General features: G+C 46.5%; 1 long non-coding RNA gene across 1 annotated transcript; it reads right to left on the reverse strand.

Moving 5' to 3' along the window:
• Positions 1-14,830: 14,830 nt before the first annotated feature.
• Positions 14,831-17,857, reverse strand: LOC146831312 (uncharacterized). The gene is made up of 3 exons (XR_014961267.1): positions 17,779-17,857; positions 16,219-16,329; positions 14,831-15,229 (listed from the first exon to the last, which is right to left on the reverse strand). It is a non-coding gene; the product is annotated as an uncharacterized LOC146831312 (long non-coding RNA).
• Between the last annotated feature and the right edge of the window lie 2,911 nt (positions 17,858-20,768).

Below are 20,768 nucleotides of genomic sequence, written 5' to 3' on the forward strand. Positions count from 1 at the left end.
TAAAAATGAGCCCGCTTCCCCTGGCTAAAATAGCAACCCCTCTTACCCCGTTTCCTTGTGATGTGGCGCATATCAACCGATATCCTAGTGTTTTTAAAATATGCATTTGTGACCCCTCAATGTGCATTTCTTGTAAACAAACAATATTTGTGCCACAGGCTTGAAGACCAACCACCACCATCTGTCTTTTCTTGATATCATTCAGGCCGCAGATATTCATAGATAATGTTCTTAGCAGACCCATCTTGTTGCACTACAGTGCTCTGTATATATAGTCACCATTATATATATATATATATATTTTAACCCTTTTTTGCATCCTGTCCTGTCTGCCCCCCTCCCCAACCACCACTCCCACCCTCCACCACTTTTGGAGGTTACCTGGATGAGCCAGGAGTGTGACTTCCAACGAGCAGGAGCTCGTCGGGTCCCCCCATCACCACATATAACCACAATCCAAAGAAAGAGAAAAACAGTAAAAACCCCAGATCTTCAGGCAGCAATTACCCCAAACCCCAAACAGAGAGAAAAAAAAGGGAAGAAAAAGAGAAAAGAAAAAGACAAAGCGAGCGAGCGCCCCCCCATTCTTCAATAATAAAAGAAGCAAAACAGAACCCCACGGAAAGAAGAGGGAGAGAATAAGTACATCCTATCTGAGCAACAGAACGCATTATACCAAAGAGAAATCCGCTAAGCCTTATAACCCATTCCACATTATTAACTAGTGATATTTAGCGAAGTGCCCTCTAGTGTAGTCTTAGAGCTCCTAAGTTATATTATTTGTGTCCCGAGAGTTCCTCAAGATATTTTTGCGCCTGGATTTCAGAAACAAAACTGCGGATGACCCCCTTGAAAATTATTTTCAACCTGGCAGGATTCTGCAGATATACTTCGGCCCCCAGTTTCTGAAATGGATCAAAGAGCTGCCGAAGCCTCCACCTGCGCTCCACTGTGGCATGAGCAAAATCGGGTATGGTAAAGAAAGTTATTCCCTCGAATGTTCGTTTCTTTGTTGGTCTAGCCAGATCGAAAAGAGTTTGGCGAAGGAGGAAGTTTCTGAAGAATAAGAGCATGGCACGAGGGTGTTGTGATGTTGATGTATGTTTCCCAGGAAACAGGGGGAATCTATGGGCTCTTTGAACTTCACTGTCCAGGTCCCACGATTGTAGCTCTGGAAACGCCCCTTTCAGCAGGTTAATCATGAATTTCCTGGGGTCATCCTTCTCTGCCCCTTCTGGAATTTCTAAAAAGTGAAGATTGTTGCGTCTCTGCCGATTTTCTTGTAAATCCATTTTCCACATCAGGTCTTTTACCACCCCCTCATGTTCATCGTGCTGCGTCTGAAGTGTAGTCACATCTTTTTCAAGCTGTTCAGTCCTTCCCTCCACCATAGCCATTCGATCCGCTATATCGGCACAGGTTTTACCAACCTTTCTGACTGCCCCTTGTAGTTTTTTGGCCGCCATGCGGGAACTTCGACTGTCTGGCTTAACTTCGTCCTGGAAGCTTTTAATGGACTGTAAGATAACTGCCAAGGCTGGTTCATTTCTTGAGTCACCATTATCTCCCGCTTTATTACTGCCGCTGCCAATGCTTGTTGGGATGTTGCTTGTTGAAGTAAGCCCCGAAGCTGCGGCAGTTGGGGCTAATGTAAGAGGGGTGTTGTTGTAGTCCCATTTCAACTCTCTAACACTCTCGTTTTCAGACAAGTCATCGTCTCTTTGCACCCGGTCACTGCTTCTCCTTTTGAGTAGCTTTTTAGCGCCTATTTTGATTCTCTGGGTATCAGTATTAGGACTACTATACCACTTCTTGCCTTCTTCCCCACTTGACAGTGAAATGCTAATATCTGATATTTTGGAGTCCTCTGTTAGCGAGTAAAACTTATCCTGGTTATCTGGCGTTTTTTGACTCCAGTCTATAAGTGTATGATCGTCGTGTGGTGCGGGTGGAAGAAGGGCAGCACTACCGATAGTATCATTAGGAGCAGACATGATGTTCGCTAGAGTGGTAGGACTTATGTGTCTGCTAGCCATGTTGCCATCGATGCCATTGATATCATCTGCCGCGGAGGCCACCGGTACCATGGCAAGGGCTTTGTCTATACCATCAGATGTAAGAATATCTGAGCCTGCTAAAGCTGCTATACTCTGCCTGCCAAGAGCGCTGACCGGCACACTGCTCACAGGCCCGCTTGCTACCGCAAAACTACTGGAGATCAAGGGTTGTGAGCCAACAGCTTCTTTAAGTGCTCGAATGCTGCTCCTTTTCCCCGTGGGGTTGGAAGTTGAGTCCTTCTCTTGTAGGTTTTGGTTCATGCCATCGCCCTTCTCACCCCCACCTTTGCATTTCGCACTTGCAGTATCCATCTTTTTCCCCAGACGAGTGAATGCAAGTGAAGTGTTTGGCTGCGCTGTGTTTGACTGTATGGGTGCCAGGGCAGTCTTACCCTTGCCTGCTCTCGCCCCCTTGCCGGTCATCCTTACTTGGGTAAATTGTCGGCAGATGCGCTGGATGCAACAATGTACCTCCGCGCTGATCCCGCTCCTCAATCCCTCATCTTCTCTGTTCCTGGCACGGATGCAGCACAGCCTCTGGGAGAACCTTCTCCTCTCCTAGCTGAGATCGAACCGCTTGCCAAGCAGCCTTCCGTTGTCCCGATGCGCCGAAAGAGATTCACGCAGGTCAACTTTCATCCGTGATCTCCGAGCAGTCACAGCGTCCTCACGTCAGGGATAGATCACAACGATGAGAAGCAGAGGTGAGTTTTGCCCAATACCATTTTTTTGCCGCATTCTTTTCCTCTCTCTTTACTGCTTTAAGTTCCGAGTTCATCTGCTGCCTGAAGAATAATCAATAGTATCCCAGCATCTCAAAGCCGTCTCATTAGGGGAGACTCGGCGGAGCCTCCTCGCGGCAATGTCAATCGGTCGCCATCTTGCCTCATATTTCCTTGGTATTTGCAGTGACCCTGTGTATGTGCATTGTGTTTATGTCACCAAGGTACAACATCCTGTCAGTGTCTCCATGCAAATGTTGCCATACAAGTGCCCTTCTGCTTATGTCTTTGTGGACTTGCCACTGAGCCAGTCTCTCAGTGTAACATTTCCATAATTAGTGTCCTAGTTCGCCTTGCCATGCCACGTCACATTGCACGTTTCCCTGTTAGTGTCCCCTTATCAGTGTTTGATTATGAGTCTCCCCTTTGTCAGTGTCTTTGTTTCAGATCCTAAGGTTAGTTTATGAATGATTATGTCTTGGTGTCTCAATAGTAACCCTGCTTTATCAGTTTCCCAAAGTGAATATCTCTTCTTCACTCTTGCCTTGTACCTGTAAGATAGTCTTTTAGGGTCCCTATATTAGTGTCCCTAAACCAGTGCTCTTTTGTCAAAGTCAATGTACCAGTGTCAGAGTTCATGGGACGGTCCTTCGATCAGTATGTTGGTCTCGAAGTGCCATCATCTGTGTCCCTGTGTTTCCTCAAGTGAGTGCCCTAGATTATTCATGTAGTTTCCTTTATGTCAATCTCCTAGTGTCCCAGTGTCATTTTTTCAGTATCCCATATATGTGACGTGTCCATAGGTCATAGTTGTTGGCTGTATTTCAGTGTCCCTGTCCCAGTGTCAAAGTCAGTGCTCTGATATAGGCTGTCATATACAAATGACAATGCCACATCTCATTGTCAATACAGTGAGTGAGTTTCTCCCACCCTCATTTAAACTTGCAGAAGTGCAAGTTTAATAAGGAAAATGTGTGGAAAAATTTGATCTGGCTTTGCACTTTTTTATTATATTTTAAAAATGACACCACTGGTGGTAAAAGAGTAGGCCTGGGCCAAAATTCCGTTCCGTTCGCGGAAATTGCGATATTTTGGCATTCTCGCGTTCCGCGGAAAGCGCGAAAATGTCAAAATTTCCGCATTCCGCAGCTTAGCGATAATTTTTTTCTTGCTCGCGCTGTAAAACAATACATTCTCGCGCGCGCGCGATCGCCTTACCTGAATCCCTGCGTTCTCCGACAAGTTTTCTTGACCCGGTCGCGTTCTCCACGAGATGTTGGATTTTGGTAGCCATTTTGCGCTGTCTCGCGAGAGTTCGCGGCCGCATTCAAGTCATTTTTCACGCGATCACGTCATTTGTCGCGCGATCACGTCTTTCTTCTCGCGATCATGCACCGCGCGAGTATGAGAAGATTGAGATCTCGAACATGTCATTCTACATCGCGAGCCAGAGAATGAGGACGCGGGCACATGAAATCGAACGCGAACAGGAGAAAGAGACCGCGAACACGTCATATCCAACGCGACAGGGACAAAGAAGAGAACGCGATCATATCGTTTTCGACACGCCGGCGGAAGTAATGTGAAGCTGGAGAACTCAACAACGTAAAATTTACAATTTGGAGAGGAATATCGGCTCTAGCAGCATGAAACCATCTGCAAATACTGATTTTGGATGAAAAGAACTCCTTACATTCACATTTGGCTTTCCTTTTTTGTGCAAGGAGTCATTTTTTTTTTACAAGGTGGAGAGAGGGAGGAAGTGACACAGATTCTCCAACTTCCTGTTCCTGTCCAGCAGGCTCCTCCCAGTGCTTTGTCCATCTCCTGCTCATTCTGCCTTTGGATTTGGAGCTGGAAAGATCACTCTTTTTGTCTGCTGCATCATTGCAATTGGATTTCAGGATTTTTGGAATAGGATATTTTACAAGTAAGTGGTTGTTGTGTTTGATTGTGGGCATTGCAGTTGTTGTGTAACTACAATTTATTTTTGATAATTAATTATCATCATTCCTTTTTTTTTTTTAATTTATTTTAATTTTGTGGGTTGTAGTAGTAGGCCCGAGCTAGCCATGGGCATGGCCTCATGGGTGTGTGTGTGCATGATGAAGCAACTGTTCCTTTTGTTTTTTGAATATATTTCATTTTCAATCACATTTAGGGCATGGATGGCATTGGATTGAGTTGGGGAAGTGTGTTTTTTGGGGTGGCCTTGCTGATGTTGTTGGGCCTGGACATGTGGCTGGTGGCCATTTTGAGGCCTAGGCCTGCAAGCTTGCCTGGCCTTGTCTGCCAGCAGGCCTGCTTTCATCCACTGCTACCAGAGCAGGTAGCCACAGCTTTAGTAATCTACTGTTTTCTGTGTGCTCTGTTGAATTTAGACATCATTTAGGGCATGGATGGCATTGGATTGAGTTGGGGAAGAGTGTATTTTGGGGTGGCCTTGCTGATGTTGTTGGGGCTCGCCATGTGGCTGGTGGCCATTTTGAGGCCTAGGCCTGCAAGCTTGCCTGGCCTTGTCTGCCAACAGGCCTGCTTTCATCCACTGCTACCAGAGCAGGTAGCCACAGCTTTAGTAATCTACTGTTTTCTGTGTGCTCTGTTGAATTTAGACATCATTTAGGGCATGGATGGCATTGGATTGAGTTGGGGAAGTGTGGTGTTTGGGGTGGCCTTGCTGATGTTGTTGGGCCTGGCCATGTGGCTGGTGGCCATTTTGAGGCCTAGGCCTGCAAGCTTGCCTGGCCTTGTCTGCCAGCAGGCCTGCTTTCATCCACTGCTACCAGAGCAGGTAGCCACAGCTTTAGTAATCTACTGTTTTCTGTGTGCTCTGTTGAATTTAGACATCATTTAGGGCATGGATGGCATTGGATTGAGTTGGGGAAGTGTGTTTTTTGGGGTGGCCTTGCTGATGTTGTTGGGGCTCGCCATGTGGCTGGTGGCCATTTTGAGGCCTAGGCCTGCAAGCTTGCCTGGCCTTGTCTGCCAACAGGCCTGCTTTCATCCACTGCTACCAGAGCAGGTAGCCACAGCTTTAGTAATCTACTGTTTTCTGTGTGCTCTGTTGAATTTAGACATCATTTAGAGCATGGATGGCATTGGATTGAGTTGGGGAAGTGTGTTTTTTGGGGTGGCCTTGCTGATGTTGTTGGGCCTGGCCATGTGGCTGGTGGCCATTTTGAGGCCTAGGCCTGCAAGCTTGCCTGGCCTTGTCTGCCAGCAGGCCTGCTTTCATCCACTGCTACCAGAGCAGGTAGCCACAGCTTTAGTAATCTACTGTTTTCTGTGTGCTCTGTTGAATTTAGACATCATTTTGGGCATGGATGGCATTGGATTGAGTTGGGGAAGTGTGTTTTTTGGGGTGGCCTTGCTGATGTTGTTGGGCCTGGCCATGTGGCTGGTGGCCATTTTGAGGCCTAGGCCTGCAAGCTTGCCTGGCCTTGTCTGCCAGCAGGCCTGCTTTCATCCACTGCTACCAGAGCAGGTAGCCACAGCTTTAGTAATCTACTGTTTTCTGTGTGCTCTGTTGAATTTAGACATCATTTAGGGCATGGATGGCATTGGATTGAGTTGGGGAAGTGTGTTTTTTGGGGTGGCCTTGCTGATGTTGTTGGGGCTCGCCATGTGGCTGGTGGCCATTTTGAGGCCTAGGCCTGCAAGCTTGCCTGGCCTTGTCTGCCAACAGGCCTGCTTTCATCCACTGCTACCAGAGCAGGTAGCCACAGCTTTAGTAATCTACTGTTTTCTGTGTGCTCTGTTGAATTTAGACATCATTTTGGGCATGGATGGCATTGGATTGAGTTGGGGAAGTGTGTTTTTTGGGGTGGCCTTGCTGATGTTGTTGGGCCTGGCCATGTGGCTGGTGGCCATTTTGAGGCCTAGGTTTGCAAGCTTGCCTGGCCTTGTCTGCCAACAGGCCTGCTTTCATCCACTGCTACCAGAGCAGGTAGCCACAGCTTTAGTAATCTACTGTTTTCTGTGTGCTCTGTTGAATTTAGACATCATTTAGGGCATGGATGGCATTGGATTGAGTTGGGGAAGTGTGTTTTTTGGGGTGGCCTTGCTGATGTTGTTGGGCCTGGCCATGTGGCTGGTGGCCATTTTGAGGCCTAGGCCTGCAAGCTTGCCTGGCCTTGTCTGCCAGCAGGCCTGCTTTCATCCACTGCTACCAGAGCAGGTAGCCACAGCTTTATTGATCAAGTGTTTTCTATGTGATCTGTTGAATTTTTAGACATCACCTTCCTGAGAGTGTAGTGTGGCTGTACACAGTACTAGTAGTATAACATAGCTCTAGTTAAAAAAAATTCATAAATGGCTAGACTATCTTTTGTTTGCACTAGTACAGTACTAAGTAACTGAACCACAAAAACAAATGCAACATTTCACTGATGTTCTTCTCCTGTCTTCTTTGCTTTTAGGTGCACAAAAGACAGAGTAGGAGGTGTCATCGGCATCACCTGGCTACCCGTTGTACTGCCAGCCAGACAGAAGTCCTGCTGCGCATCACGCCCACGTGTGACCAGAACTTGTTGTGCATCTGCCTCCTGCCAGACGTCGGAATAAGATGGCCCCAAAGAAAGGTACCAGGTCCAGTACCAAGAAAGTTGCTGGTGAGAAGAAGGAACAGAAAAAGGAAGTGCCATTAACCACGACTGGTGGTGTGCCGGCCAAGGTTTTTTTTGGCACCAAAGCGTTGTCCGGGAACCAAGCTGGGAGCAGCACAGCGGTCCAGCAACCCCACCAACCTAGGCCCAAGGGCTTTACTGTCGCAGAGGTAGCCAGTCTACTAACGGGCAGCGATGTTGAAGAAATGTCATTACCGCAAAGTAGTACACAATCAAGTTCAACGCAGGCGCAAACTCAGCAGATCAGTGTGCAGCCGCCGCAACAAGAACAGCAGCAGCAGCCGCCGCAACAAGAACAGCAGCAGCAGCCGCCGCAACCAGAACAGCAGCAGCAGCCGCCGCAACCAGAACAGCAGCAGCAGCCGCCGCAACCAGAACAGCAGCAGCAGCCGCCGCAACCAGAACAGCAGCAGCAGCCGCCGCAACCAGAACAGCAGCAGCAGCCGCCGCAACCAGAACAGCAGCAGCAGCCGCCGCAACCAGAACAGCAGCAGCCGCCACAACAGCCCACCATAGTAGTTGTTGCTCCTGACGTAGGGGCATTTCAGGAAATCGAGCTTCCTGCAGACAAAGCGGAGCGAAGTCAAACCACTGTTTCAGAACATCTATTGTCTTCCAGACCACCAGCAAGGAAAAGGAGGCTTAGTCCATCATCTTCTTCTTCAAGCCCCGCTTCTGATGATCGTGATGACACTTGGGTCCCACCAGCTCGGTCTGAGAGTGAAGTACGCCACAAGACATTGCTTCTGAAAAGGAAGGTCCCAGAAAAACTTAGAGTTATGGAGGTAGATGTAGAAGAGGGGGGTGATGATGTTGATGAAGACGAGCCAGTCATCACGCACATTACTCCCGCCCCAAAGGGATTGGAGACCGACATTCTAACCCTATCCAGAAAGGCTGCTACTGAGGGGGATGTAGCACGGATCTCACCAACACAGGTTACACCACCACTACCTCCAGCTGCCATATTTTCCAAGGCCCGGCAGGGACCTACATCCAGCTCAACCACCTCAGTAGGAAGTGGTAGTAAAAGTCACAGTGTAGGTGGACAGGGTCACATATTTTCAAGCACCCCCTCAAGTTCATCTGGTGTTGAAAGTGGCACATCCAGCTGTGCCAGAAAGTTCTCCTCCCCAGTTTGGGACTTCTTTTCTGTTAGCGCCAAGGAGGAGAACGTTGCTATATGCGCAATTTGTCGGCAAGGTGTTCGGCGTGGTAAGCTTGGTACAAACTATGGTACCGGAGGACAAGCAAGTCATCTCAGAATACACCACACTATTGTGTGGGAGGATCACCTACTTAAGTTAAAAGAAAGTAGGAAAACTAAACCCTTTGAAGTTGGTCAGGAATCAGGGAGCGATATTATTGTGGTGGCAGGTGAAGAACAGGGAGGCATTTCTAGCCTTGTCTCCAGTAGTGCAGTCACTGCAGTGGTAACGCCCACATCCTCCTCAGTAACATCAGAGTGGCACCGCAGTAAGAGCCATACTCAGAGTGTGGGTGAGACACCAAGGCGACCGGCGAGTACCTCAATGAGACAATCTGTGTCGTTGAGCCTTAGTGGGTTAATGGCACCACTAAGGAAAGTAAGCCAGCCTACCATTGACAGCATGTTTAGGTTGGAGGGGCAGTTCCAACGCAACCACCCAACGGCACGATTGTACAATGCGAAGCTGGCTAAAATGTTAGCGCTGGACCTTCTTCCTTTTTCATTTGTGGAAGGGGTGGGTTTCCTTGAATTTGTGTCTGCCATCTGCCCGAAATGGAAAGTTCCAAGCCGGTCCTATTTCGCAAGAATTGCTGTTCCGGCACTACATCATGATGTGCTGGAATTGGTTGGACAAGCTTTGCAGAAGAGTGCTGTGCACAATATCCACCTGACAACAGACATGTGGACCAGTTGCCAAGCCACAGATTACATGTGTATCACTGCACACTGGATCTCTTTTGTGGGGGTTAAAGATCAACTATCTGCACGAGGTGTTGTTGACACAGCTGCGATTTTTGAAGGTACTCGGAAACATGCAACTGTAGCCATGTTCGCCATGGAGAAATCTCATACGGCTGAAAACATTTTAGAAGAGTTTCGCACCAAGGTTTTGGAATGGCTGCAGCCCAGAGGGCTTGGTATTGGTTTTGTTGCCACAGACAATGGCAGTAATGTACTTAAGGCCATGGAACTTGGTTCCTATTTCAGGGTTCCGTGTTTGGCACACTGCATAAACATTATAGTGCAAGACTTTCTGAAAAAAGAACCCATAGTAAGCAATTTACTGTCCATCTGCCGAAGAATATGCACTCATTTCAGCCATTCTTTTAAAGCTCGGAAGCAGCTGAGGATCATCCAACGTGACCGTAGGATGCCAGTCAAGGCACTCATCCAGGAGGTGGCAACACGTTGGAACTCAACGTATTACATGCTTGATCGTCTGTACGAACAGCACAGGTCACTCAATGATTATGTCTGGTACAGAAGCAGTGATGCTAGTGTTAAAGGCATGACCCTTCAGAGGGAGCAATGGACCCTAATTCAATGCCTCACTGAGATGCTGTCTCCTTTTGAGGTCTTCACACGTGAAGTCAGCAAGGAGGACTGTACAATGGGCCAAGCTATCCCATTGTTGCAAATGCTAGAGCATGAGCTGAATAATGTGTCTGAATCCTACAAAGGTGTAGAGGACAGAAGGCAAGCCCATGACTTGGTGGAGAGCTTATCCAGGCGCTTATCAGAAAATGTAAGGATACAAAATAAAATTTTGTCACAAGAACATTACATTTGTGCCACAATTCTGGATCCACGTGCAAAATTAGGACTATTCCGTTCTTTTTCCGACACTGATGTTGCCCGCTACAAAAGTTGTATAGCTGAAGCAGCCATCAAGTTTGAAAACGAAGGGCTGCTAATTAAAAGCCCGCCACATCAACCCACAACAAGTACTGATACTGAAGCAGGCCATGCAGAATCAAGTGCAACTTCGTCGGCTGAGGGCAGTGCGGTTGGCTCACAATCGCAACACTCACCATCACCATCGACTACAAAAACAATAACTGGATCATTCGGCCGAGTACAATCATTATCAGATTGGTATGTAAAGATGGGCCTTAAGCACAGTGCTGATGCACAGAAAAAACAGCACAAAAGCTTACCAGCAGCAACCCTGAACATTGAGCGGATGGTCCAGGCCTATCTGGACGACCCAACAGAGGTGTACGTTGATCAAAACCCAGTGCAGTATTGGCATAGGAAAAGGTCTGAATGGCCACAGCTCAGCAGGCTGGCAATAAGCTATCTGGCTTGCCCTGTCGCAAGTGTCTCTTCCGAACGTGTTTTCAGTGCTGCAGGTTCCATTGTAACCTTGAGAAGGACCAGTCTATCTCCCAAAAACGTGGAGAGGTTAACAATGATCAAAATGAATCAGCACTTCATACCACCGAATTACACAATGCATGAATCAACAGAGGAAGATGAGGACAGCGGCTCAGGTGACGGAAGTATTGTGTCAGATGATTACCTACTACTGGAAGATCCCCCAGAGTTTGAGGACGAGCTATACTTCCCTGACAATTAGGCTCGCACTTACTGTCTTCCTCCCTTTTTTCCCCCTTTGTTTGTGTCTGTTCCGGTTATAAACTTGTGAATCGCAACCAATGCATTATCACCGTCTTCTAATCTTCTAATTTAAGATACAAGTTTCAGGTGTCTGCCATTTGACACTACAGTCCTCAGAATCCAGCTCCTCCGCTCGATCATACTGCATCTCCTGGTCAATTCCATTTCCCTCATGAATGATGATTGGATGATGGTAACAACAAATTCAAACTTTCCTCGTCCTTCCAAAACAAGTGGACCATGAATCTGATGACTTCTATAGCTATCCTCCTTCAAGGCCGAGAGAGACTGGCCATTAACTGAAAATAAGATGCAACAGGTAATGATTGATGCCATGCATTGTCCGCAGAAAAGCAGACTGAGTGATGTAGATTTTGTTGTGTGTGTTGCGCATGAATGAATTGATGTAATTGTGCACTGCCACTAATCAACATTCTACAGAACACACTAATTTTCCTCTTCTGGCAAACAAGAAATGTGTACTTCTCCTGCATCTTGGTGATACATTGCTTTTAATTCAATACAGGAAGGGGACTCACTCAATCTGCGCAATGCAAATGACTGTGACTTAACAGCACCATCCATCATGATGATGGCGAAAGAGACGGCCTGCAGCGTTAACGAGATGAGATGCAACAGGTAATGATTGATGCCATGCATTGGCCGCAGAATAGCAGACTGAATGATGTAGATTTTGTGGTGTGTTGCGCATGAATTGATGTAATTGTGCACTGCCACTAATCAACTTTCTACAGAACACACTAGTAATTACTAATTTTCCCCTTCTGGCAAACAAGAAATGTGTACTTCTCTCCTGCATCTTGGTGATACATTGCTTTTAATTCAATACAGGAAGGGGACTCACTCAATCTGCGCAATGCAAATGACTGTGACTTAACAGCACCGTCCATCATGATGATGGCGAAAGAGACGGCCTGCAGCATTAACGAGATGAGATGCAACAGGTAATGATTGATGCCATGCATTGGCCGCAGAATAGCAGACTGAATGATGTAGATTTTGTGGTGTGTTGCGCATGAATTGATGTAATTGTGCACTGCCACTAATCAACTTTCTACAGAACACACTAGTAATTACTAATTTTCCTCTTCTGGCAAACAAGAAATGTGTACTTCTCCTGCATCTTGGTGATACATTGCTTTTAATTCAATATAGGAAGGTGACTCACTCAATCTGCGCAATGCAAATGACTGTGACTTAACAGCACCGTCCATCATGATGATGGCGAAAGAGACGGCCTGCAGCGTTAACGAGATGAGATGCAACAGGTAATGATTGATGCCATGCATTGGCCGCAGAATAGCAGACTGAATGATGTAGATTTTGTGGTGTGTTGCGCATGAATTGATGTAATTGTGCACTGCCACTAATCAACTTTCCACAGAACACACTAGTAATTACTAATTTTCCTCTTCTGGCAAACAAGAAATGTGTACTTCTCCTGCATCTTGGTGATACATTGCTTTTAATTCAATACAGGAAGGGGACTCACTCAATCTGCGCAATGCAAATGACTGTGACTTAACAGCACCGTCCGTCATGATGATGGCGAAAGAGACGGCCCGTTAACTTAAGATGAGAAGTAACAGGTAATAAATGATGATAATTAATGGCATGCATTGGACACCTGACTCTGAGCTATTGGTCTTTGTGTTTGCGTTGTTTGTTGTGCACAAAGTGATGTCAAAGTGTACTAGTGTTAATCTATCTTTCTGTACACAATAAAGAATGACTCAAGTCAGTAATATTTATATTTCTACTCTTGTTGTGTTATAAAAATTACACTTGTACTGCAGGCCGATCTTCAGTCAGTAGAAGTATCAGAGCTGATGATGAAGTCAGGAGGATGTTTCATGAGTGGCATAAAACGGAAAAGCCTAAAGGTAAACACGTGAACCACAACCACAGCACACCCAAATGTCTGTGTAGAAGTTGAATAGAGTGTAGCGGTGGGATGACTGCAGTGCATTGATTTTACTAACTTTAACTGTAAAATGCTATGTCTGGAATGGATAATGTGCTTTGCGTTTGTCCAACTCTTTGAGAGAAAAAAAAAAAGGACTCTAAAGTGTTAACGTAGGATGTGCTAATGGTAAGCACTGTGGGCCTGATCTCTCCTGTTACTGTTGAAGGTCTATGCTGGAAACAGACTACAGTAGAGATGATGCATATGCATACATGCCACCTCGGAAAGTGTTCTTGTTGCACTACACCATCACTTGTGCATTTGTTTTCACTTTCTTTCTGAATATCCCCTTTGGTTTTCAATCTAAAATTACAGGCCGGGCCTTGTCCAAAACTTTGTAAAACATTACAATGCATATTAATTACCTTACCAATCAATCACCTTTTTATTCCAGCCGGGCAGTGGCGAGTGGTGAGGCGACACACCCAAGATTGATGGACGAGAGGAGCAAGAGGAATGCCGAGATGCAAAAAACCAGTCCACATTTTTGACCAGGATAAGACAGTAACAGTATCCACTTTTCACTTCTTTTAAATAATTTGATTAATATCTTGTATACATTCTTTACAACAGTGTGTTCTTGGAGTTGTTGTTATCAATCATCATTACGTTTGCTCTGTGTTTACGATTCTTCACTACCAATATTTTAAATTTCCATTTGCTATCTGTTAAAGTATTAAGGCCGGAACAGAACAAGAAATAGAAGTGTATGTAATCCGGGTCTCATCATGCATGCATTTCCTTTTTTATACCTTAACATATGGAATGGATATGGTATGGTAGTCTTCAATGATTGTCGTTTGTTTGTCTATGTATGCATACTGTTTTTCTATGTCAAACCTTTCCCAAAATCCCCCTTCCCATCCAATCAACGGACCCTAACCCTCTTCCCCCGGGCTGTGTGACTTATTGTCGAGGTGTAACTAAATGAAATGTACACCAATACTTAATCACACACTTGCTGGGGCGGATGTGGTGAAAGCAACACTACTTCAATTTCAATGCAGAGCGATGATCTTCTTCTGCTTGCCCACCCATGAGTAGGATATTTCACAGGTTATTTTATTTAACAAAGGAACATATACCTCAGCATGAATTGCCGGCATTGATTGGATTTGTTTGTTGTCATTCCTCATATACAGCACTAACTGTTAGACTGTAGGCATAGCCAAGTCGACAAAACTATAGTTTGTAACTCTGTCTAGTAGGCTATCCTCATAATAACCAGCATTCAGTTTTTTTGTCAAATATTTGAGCATATAATTGTTGCTCGGTAAATTCTGTGATGTACTTCATTCAACTACTCCTCTAACAGTCTCTCAAAGGCGATTGACTATCTCCTTTTCTTTTTTTGGAAATGCTGCCACCCTGCCAGTGTATACTACTACTACTATACTACCACCACCCCAATCATGGCATGTATGAAAAAGGAAACCATCTTCACCATGCAGCCAGTGCTGTGCCACAGTTGGACATAAACATCAAGCACCGGTAAGAGAGAAGTTTGGGGGAGGCAGAATCAATAATGGACATGTTGTCAATGATGTCAGTTTCAAACACCACTCCAAAGAATGCATAGTAGGACCAGTCAATGAGTGAGGTGTGTCGCATCTATCTGTTTGTGTCTTATACAGTCAGCAAATTATTGAAATCAAACACACGCTATGGGCGGCCATGCACCAGCAAAGAAACAGTGTGATGTAAAACAGTTACCCCACCTACAAAACATTAACAACATTGCATGTAACATAGAAAAATATATTTAATTGACCCTAACAAATAAACTAAACCCACAAAAGCTAACCCACCCACCTCCCTAACCCCAACGACTGTCCATAGAAATAGAGAACGCCCAAACGAGTCAAGAACGAACAGGAATTAAAAAAGGGGCAGTGACAGGGACTAACTGGTGGGGCGGGACTGGAGGAGGACACGAATCTGGTCCTCTAAATGGGCGACGCGGCGTCTAAGGCCGCGGCAGTTGCAGCCACAGTGGGGGGGGGCACCGGAGATGGCACGGTGGCGGCGGGCAGCCGCCAGACGGTGGCGCCGTACCGCTGGAGGGCGGTGGCTGGGGCCCGGGGCACTGGAGGAGGCTTGAATTGCTGCTGCAGTCTCCTCCTCCTCCTCGGCTAGGACCACCAGCCGCCGGTATTCATGCTGGATTGCCTCCAGCTTCCGGCGCCGTGCCTTGGCGGCCAACTCCTTCCGGTTGATTTTCGGAGTAGCTGTGTATCAAAAAGAAAAAGCAAGACAATTGTAAAATATAGTCTTAATAAAACAGTAGGACAAGGTAATTATTTACACACATAGTGGCATGGTAGAGTAGCACTATAAAATAAAGCACAGTAGTACATAACATTTTAAATGTCGCCCGTCCTTCTTCCTTCCACCTGTCTTACACTTTTTAGTTGAACAGTGCACCAGGTGCTCTTCTCCATAAAACTTTCAAAGCGGAGTTGAAATCAGATAGATGAGGCCATTGGTTACTCAATACTCTGGCTCCTAGTCCTATACCAATTAAAGGGAATTCTAGTCTTCTAGTTCACTCTTCAAACGTCCCCAAGAACTCATACTTACTTACGACATCGGATAGCGGGCGGACTTTGTCCGCCCGCCATCCGACTGCTAAAAAAGGGTGGGGGTCCCGTGGGGACAATTAATTAGGATGATGCGCCCGGCACAGTGGCGGGCGCACCCTGTTATTTTAAATTTAAATTCTGGTTGGCTTTGCTGAAAGCAATGCTAAAATGTTGTGCTGCTTTTCCAAGCACAACATGACGGGCCTCGCACGGAGCCTGTCACGTTTTGCTTTGAAAGTCGGGGGGGTACCATAGCATCGGTAGGTACCCTCCATGGGGGCCCCCAAGCATACTCTGCAATGTGTGCATGCCTTTCCGTGGCGGACGGTAATGCCGCCACGCAAAGGCATTCCAAAATGCAGATTATATGGCTGCCGGTGTGGTGAGAGAGACACCACCGCCATATTGAACCCTTTTCCGCCTAGACATGTCTGAATATTTTCTACAGGGATGGCGGGAGGTTTGCCCCTGCTGTGACGGCAGTGAATTCCAGCCAGCCCGGCGGGGGCAATACGCCCACCATCCTAATGGGGCCCTAATTCACAACTTTACAGTATACATATACATACAGTACACCTTTGCAGTGAGTGTGCTGTCAAGTTCAACAATAGTTAAAGATTATGAATCTAACTTACCACCGCCTGCCACTGGTGCTGCCACTCCCCCTCCGTTGCTATCTGCAACTGCCGCATCCTCGCCCTCTGCGTCGCCTTCGCTGGCCCCAGCAATGGTGGTCGGTAGTGCGCCTAGAAAACATTACACATTTATTAGGCAACATATACACCTCCCCCCTATTGATCAGTAGCAAGGTTGAAAAATGAGTTAATACTAACATAAATCACTAGTACAAATCAGGTAGTAGTAGAGTAGACACTAAGTTATATGATCATTGTAGCATTTGCTTGATTAGCCCTAGCCATGCACATGTGACGTTACCTTTACCTTGCAGCTTCTTAAGACACCTTTGAGCCCACATGACCTGCCTCACACTGCTACTGTCTAGTCTACGCGCTGCGTACAGGCGGTCAACAAACATTAACAAGCCACTTTTTTAGGAAGAACTGGTGTACTACTGTTACTGTTAGTCCATATTGCTTATCCATAGATGCTACACTTTTTGGCACGGATGAGAAATGCTTGCAAGTTGCAATATACTAACGCACACCATTTCTTTTTTCGCATTACAGACGCAAGATTCGCTTCTACGAACCAGAGCTTCTGAACGATGCACCAACTACCAGTACTAGGTTCTTCTGAGGTGAGGGGTCCCTTCACTCACATCTTCATTTATAAATGTATATAAACTAAATTGCTATGGGATGGTGGTGCTGCCTTCCACCACTTCAGTTATCATGATTTAATTCCCAACTGTATAAGTGTAACAATGTATATTGTTTTAATGTTATTGATTTGCCGGTTGGTGCTGCTAAGAAAACAGTGTACAGACCTTCTCAAATCGAAATAAAAATTTGAAACTTACATAGACTTTGTGGTATTTGGTGTGGAGTGGACTAACTTACACGATTGAGCAAATTAAAGTAAGGGTGTGCATGTGAATAGCTTCCACGACAGAGGTTGGGTGTGTTAATGTTCTGGGTTGTCTACTTGTTGGTTATCTTGGGGGGAGGGTTCCGAGACCTAATAGGTATGACAAGACAGTACTATAGTCAAGCAGTGGAATTGTGGTGGGTGCGGAATTTCTGATTGAGGTGTGCAAGGAAGGTCCAACCTACCATCACCAACATCCTATTTTCTGGTGCAAATGTATGTGCAAGATCCCTACAACAGTTGTATGTCCTATAGGGTATCATATCAAAATATTAAGAAATCTGGTAGGGCTGTTGCTGTGAATTTTCAAAGCCTAAACATCAACAAGAGTAAAAAGTAGTACAAGACAACAACCCAACGGATTGTATGAGCTACTGGTGAATATGAGTTTTATATTACAACCTTTCACAAAGAGTGGCACTGGCCAACTGGGCAAGACTAGCTACTACAGTACAGACAGACAGACTGATAGTATGTAGTAGTACTCAGTCATCATAGCGGAGGCAGGGATAAGCTTTTTGAAACCGTACAGATCGAAGGATAATTGGTGGTAAAAAAATAGCATTTGGAAACACACTATAGTTCGGGAGAAATGGGGCAGTAAAAGTTATGGAATAAGAAATATTATTAAAAACAAGAAGACTTACTGGGGCCAGCAGAGGAGCCCTCAGCGGTGTCCTCCTCGTGGTGTTCCTGTCCCGCCGACTGCCCAGTCCCTGCCCGTCTGCCCCTGGGTGCTGATGAACAGGAAAGATATAAGAAAGAGACAAACATTGATGGATGGTGTCAACTTAAGCAAATACAATATTTTTCAACAACGGTCAAAAAACACTTATGTAAACAATTGCAATAACTACATTGACCGATCTCATCTGGTCAACATGTAATATCGGGGGACTCGCAGTTCGACTACTTAAGTTACTATTTATCAACAGTAATCCATTCTTCCATTCTGATTCCAGAAAACTAAGTTACAAGTAAGCCTAAGAATTAGTACAACGTACCACCCAACCTAGCCCACCTATTCCAGGCATGCCAATTGTACATTAAGTATGCATTTCGACTGTATTCCTCAACAATGTGTATGATCCAATCATGGAGGACACATGAACATGACTACATTTTTTGTATACACCAAATTTTGGTTTGATTGATGCTGATCTGCTACTGCTAAGTAACTGCAAAGCCTACTTCCACTCATTGAACAAACTAGAAAGGTTCTAAAGACTGGCGTACTAGCTGCACGTCACGTAACTGAGTGAGGGGGGCATCACGCATACCACTAACCAATTAGAAGCTCATACAAAGTACCTAAACCTATGTATCAATCTGCCCCTATCTATTAGTGACAGGACAAAGTAAGGAGTGGACGTGAGTCACTGTAGCATTACGTAACTTAATTTCTCTAAAATAAACTCGTAAAGAATCACGCTAAGCAAGCGCAAACGGAAAGCTGCAAACAAGTAAGATTAGTAGTAGCGCAGAAGAGCACCTGTGTCATAATCACAGAAGACTTTTAAACGTTATTAACCTGGAATGTATTGCAAGCAGCAACATTCTAGCTGGTTGGAAGGAAAAAAAGATATTCGCAATATATAACATAGAGCAGAAGAACAGACACAAAGTTGTAATAATTAAATAGGTACTCACCAAGCCCCGGGACCTCCACTCCTAGCAGGTCCAGCAGGTCCTGCTCACGGTCCAGGATGTCAGACCACCGGTGCGTCAGCTGTGCCTGGGTGCGCCGGACCCCAGAGATGCGCGACACTGCCCGGCGCACCTTCCCCCACCGCTGCCGACGCTCCCGGAGGCCGTACCCGGACCCAGGCCTGCCACCTGCTGCCAGGGTTGAGGGGAGGTGGCGCTGCACAAAGAAAATTAGTGCAGCCAACTCCGCCTCCCCAAATAAGGCCCGTGCATGCACCCCTTGTGGGCGCCGCCTTCCGCAAGGAAGGCGGTCGCGGCTCTGGCTGCGCCGGCGAACAGCCCTGCCCTTGGACATGGTTCTGGGGACGGGGCGGGAAAGAAAAGGTAAAATAAATAAAGGAGTAAAGGAAATAAATAGCGGGCAATACAAAGAGAAAAAGTAGCTAAAAACAAAAAAAAAGTACACAAAAACCAAAAATATAGAGGCAGGAAAATAGTTAGAGAAATAATAAGTAATAAAGATCCAAAAAAAGTGGCTATAAACAAAGGATTGAAAAGATTTAGGGAGGATTGAAAATCAGGCCCCAGAACCATGCAATAGTGTGGAAAACAAGATGGCCGCGCCCGTTGCGACCACGTGCGCAAGTTCGCGCGATATTTTCTCCCTGAGCAAGCAAAAAGCAACGCGATCAAGTAAAAGCGATCGCGAACAGGAAATATCGACCGCGAACATGCATTGCGCGACCCGGAACAGGAAGTAAACAACGCCAGAGGGCGGGACAAGTGAAAACAATATGGCCGCGCCCGTGAGCGACCGCATGGGTAAGTTGGCGACCCGCGAACACGCAAAAAATACCGCGAACAGGTGGCAAAAAAACTTCCGCATCTTCGCGATATTTCCGGCGTGTTTGCGGAGATTTTCTGCATTCTCGCGATAATTTGCGGAGGTTAATTCCGCAAATTCCGCCCACCCCTATAAAAGAGAGGAAAAATCTATCCAAAAAATGCAGCCAGATTGTGTATTAAAAGTGAAGAATATGTGGAGAAAGGACGGTTCCTTAAACCACACTTTTTCTACATAGTTTTTGCCTCACCCCATTTTGGTGCCGATTCCGATTCGGAAAAAAAATTTCCCGTACGACTCGCATCCGTATTTTTTTCCGTCCGAGTCGCCCAAGTACCGTACAAACTGGCAAGTACGATTCGCATGGGAAAAACTCCATACGAATCACATCCGGAAAAGTCCCCCACACGTCCTCGGGTCGGAAATTGTGTCCGACACATCCCCGGACGATTTACCGTACGAATCGGATAAATGAAGTCCGACCGCGCAAGTACGATCACTCCCGTCCTTCCGAATTCACAACTGTATGCAAAAAACACCGTGCGGACTGAACACCCATAGCAAGCTTAGAGACACGTGCCCGCATACGCGCCCAACACCCCACCACAGACCCTGCATGTACGCGCAAAATGCCCCCCGGCCGCGGATGTACGCGCCCAACCCCCACCCGTTCATGTACGGACCGTACCCCCACCCCACCAGTGTATGTACAGACCGTACCCACACCCGCGTATGTATGGAGCATACCCCCACCCCACCCGTGTATGTACGGACCGTACCCCCACCCCACCAGTATATATACGGACCATACCCACACCCGCGTACGTATGGAGCGTACCCCCACCCCAACAGTGCAAGTTTGGAGCGTACCCGCACCCCAACAGTGTATGTACGGACCGTACCCCCACCCCACCAGTGTATGTACGGACCGTACCCACACCCGCGTACATATGGAGCGTACCCCCACCCCACCCGTGTATGTACGGAGCATACCCCCACCCCAACAGTGTATGTACGGACCGTACCCACACCCGCGTACGCATGGAGCGTACCCCCACCCCAACAGTGTATGTACGGACCGTACCCCCACCCCACCAGTGTATGTACGGACCGTACCCACACCCGCGTACGCATAGAGCATACCCC

This window comes from Triturus cristatus, chromosome 5_1, assembly GCF_964204655.1.
Source record: "Triturus cristatus chromosome 5_1, aTriCri1.1, whole genome shotgun sequence".
NCBI classification, from domain to species: domain Eukaryota; kingdom Metazoa; phylum Chordata; class Amphibia; order Caudata; family Salamandridae; genus Triturus; species Triturus cristatus.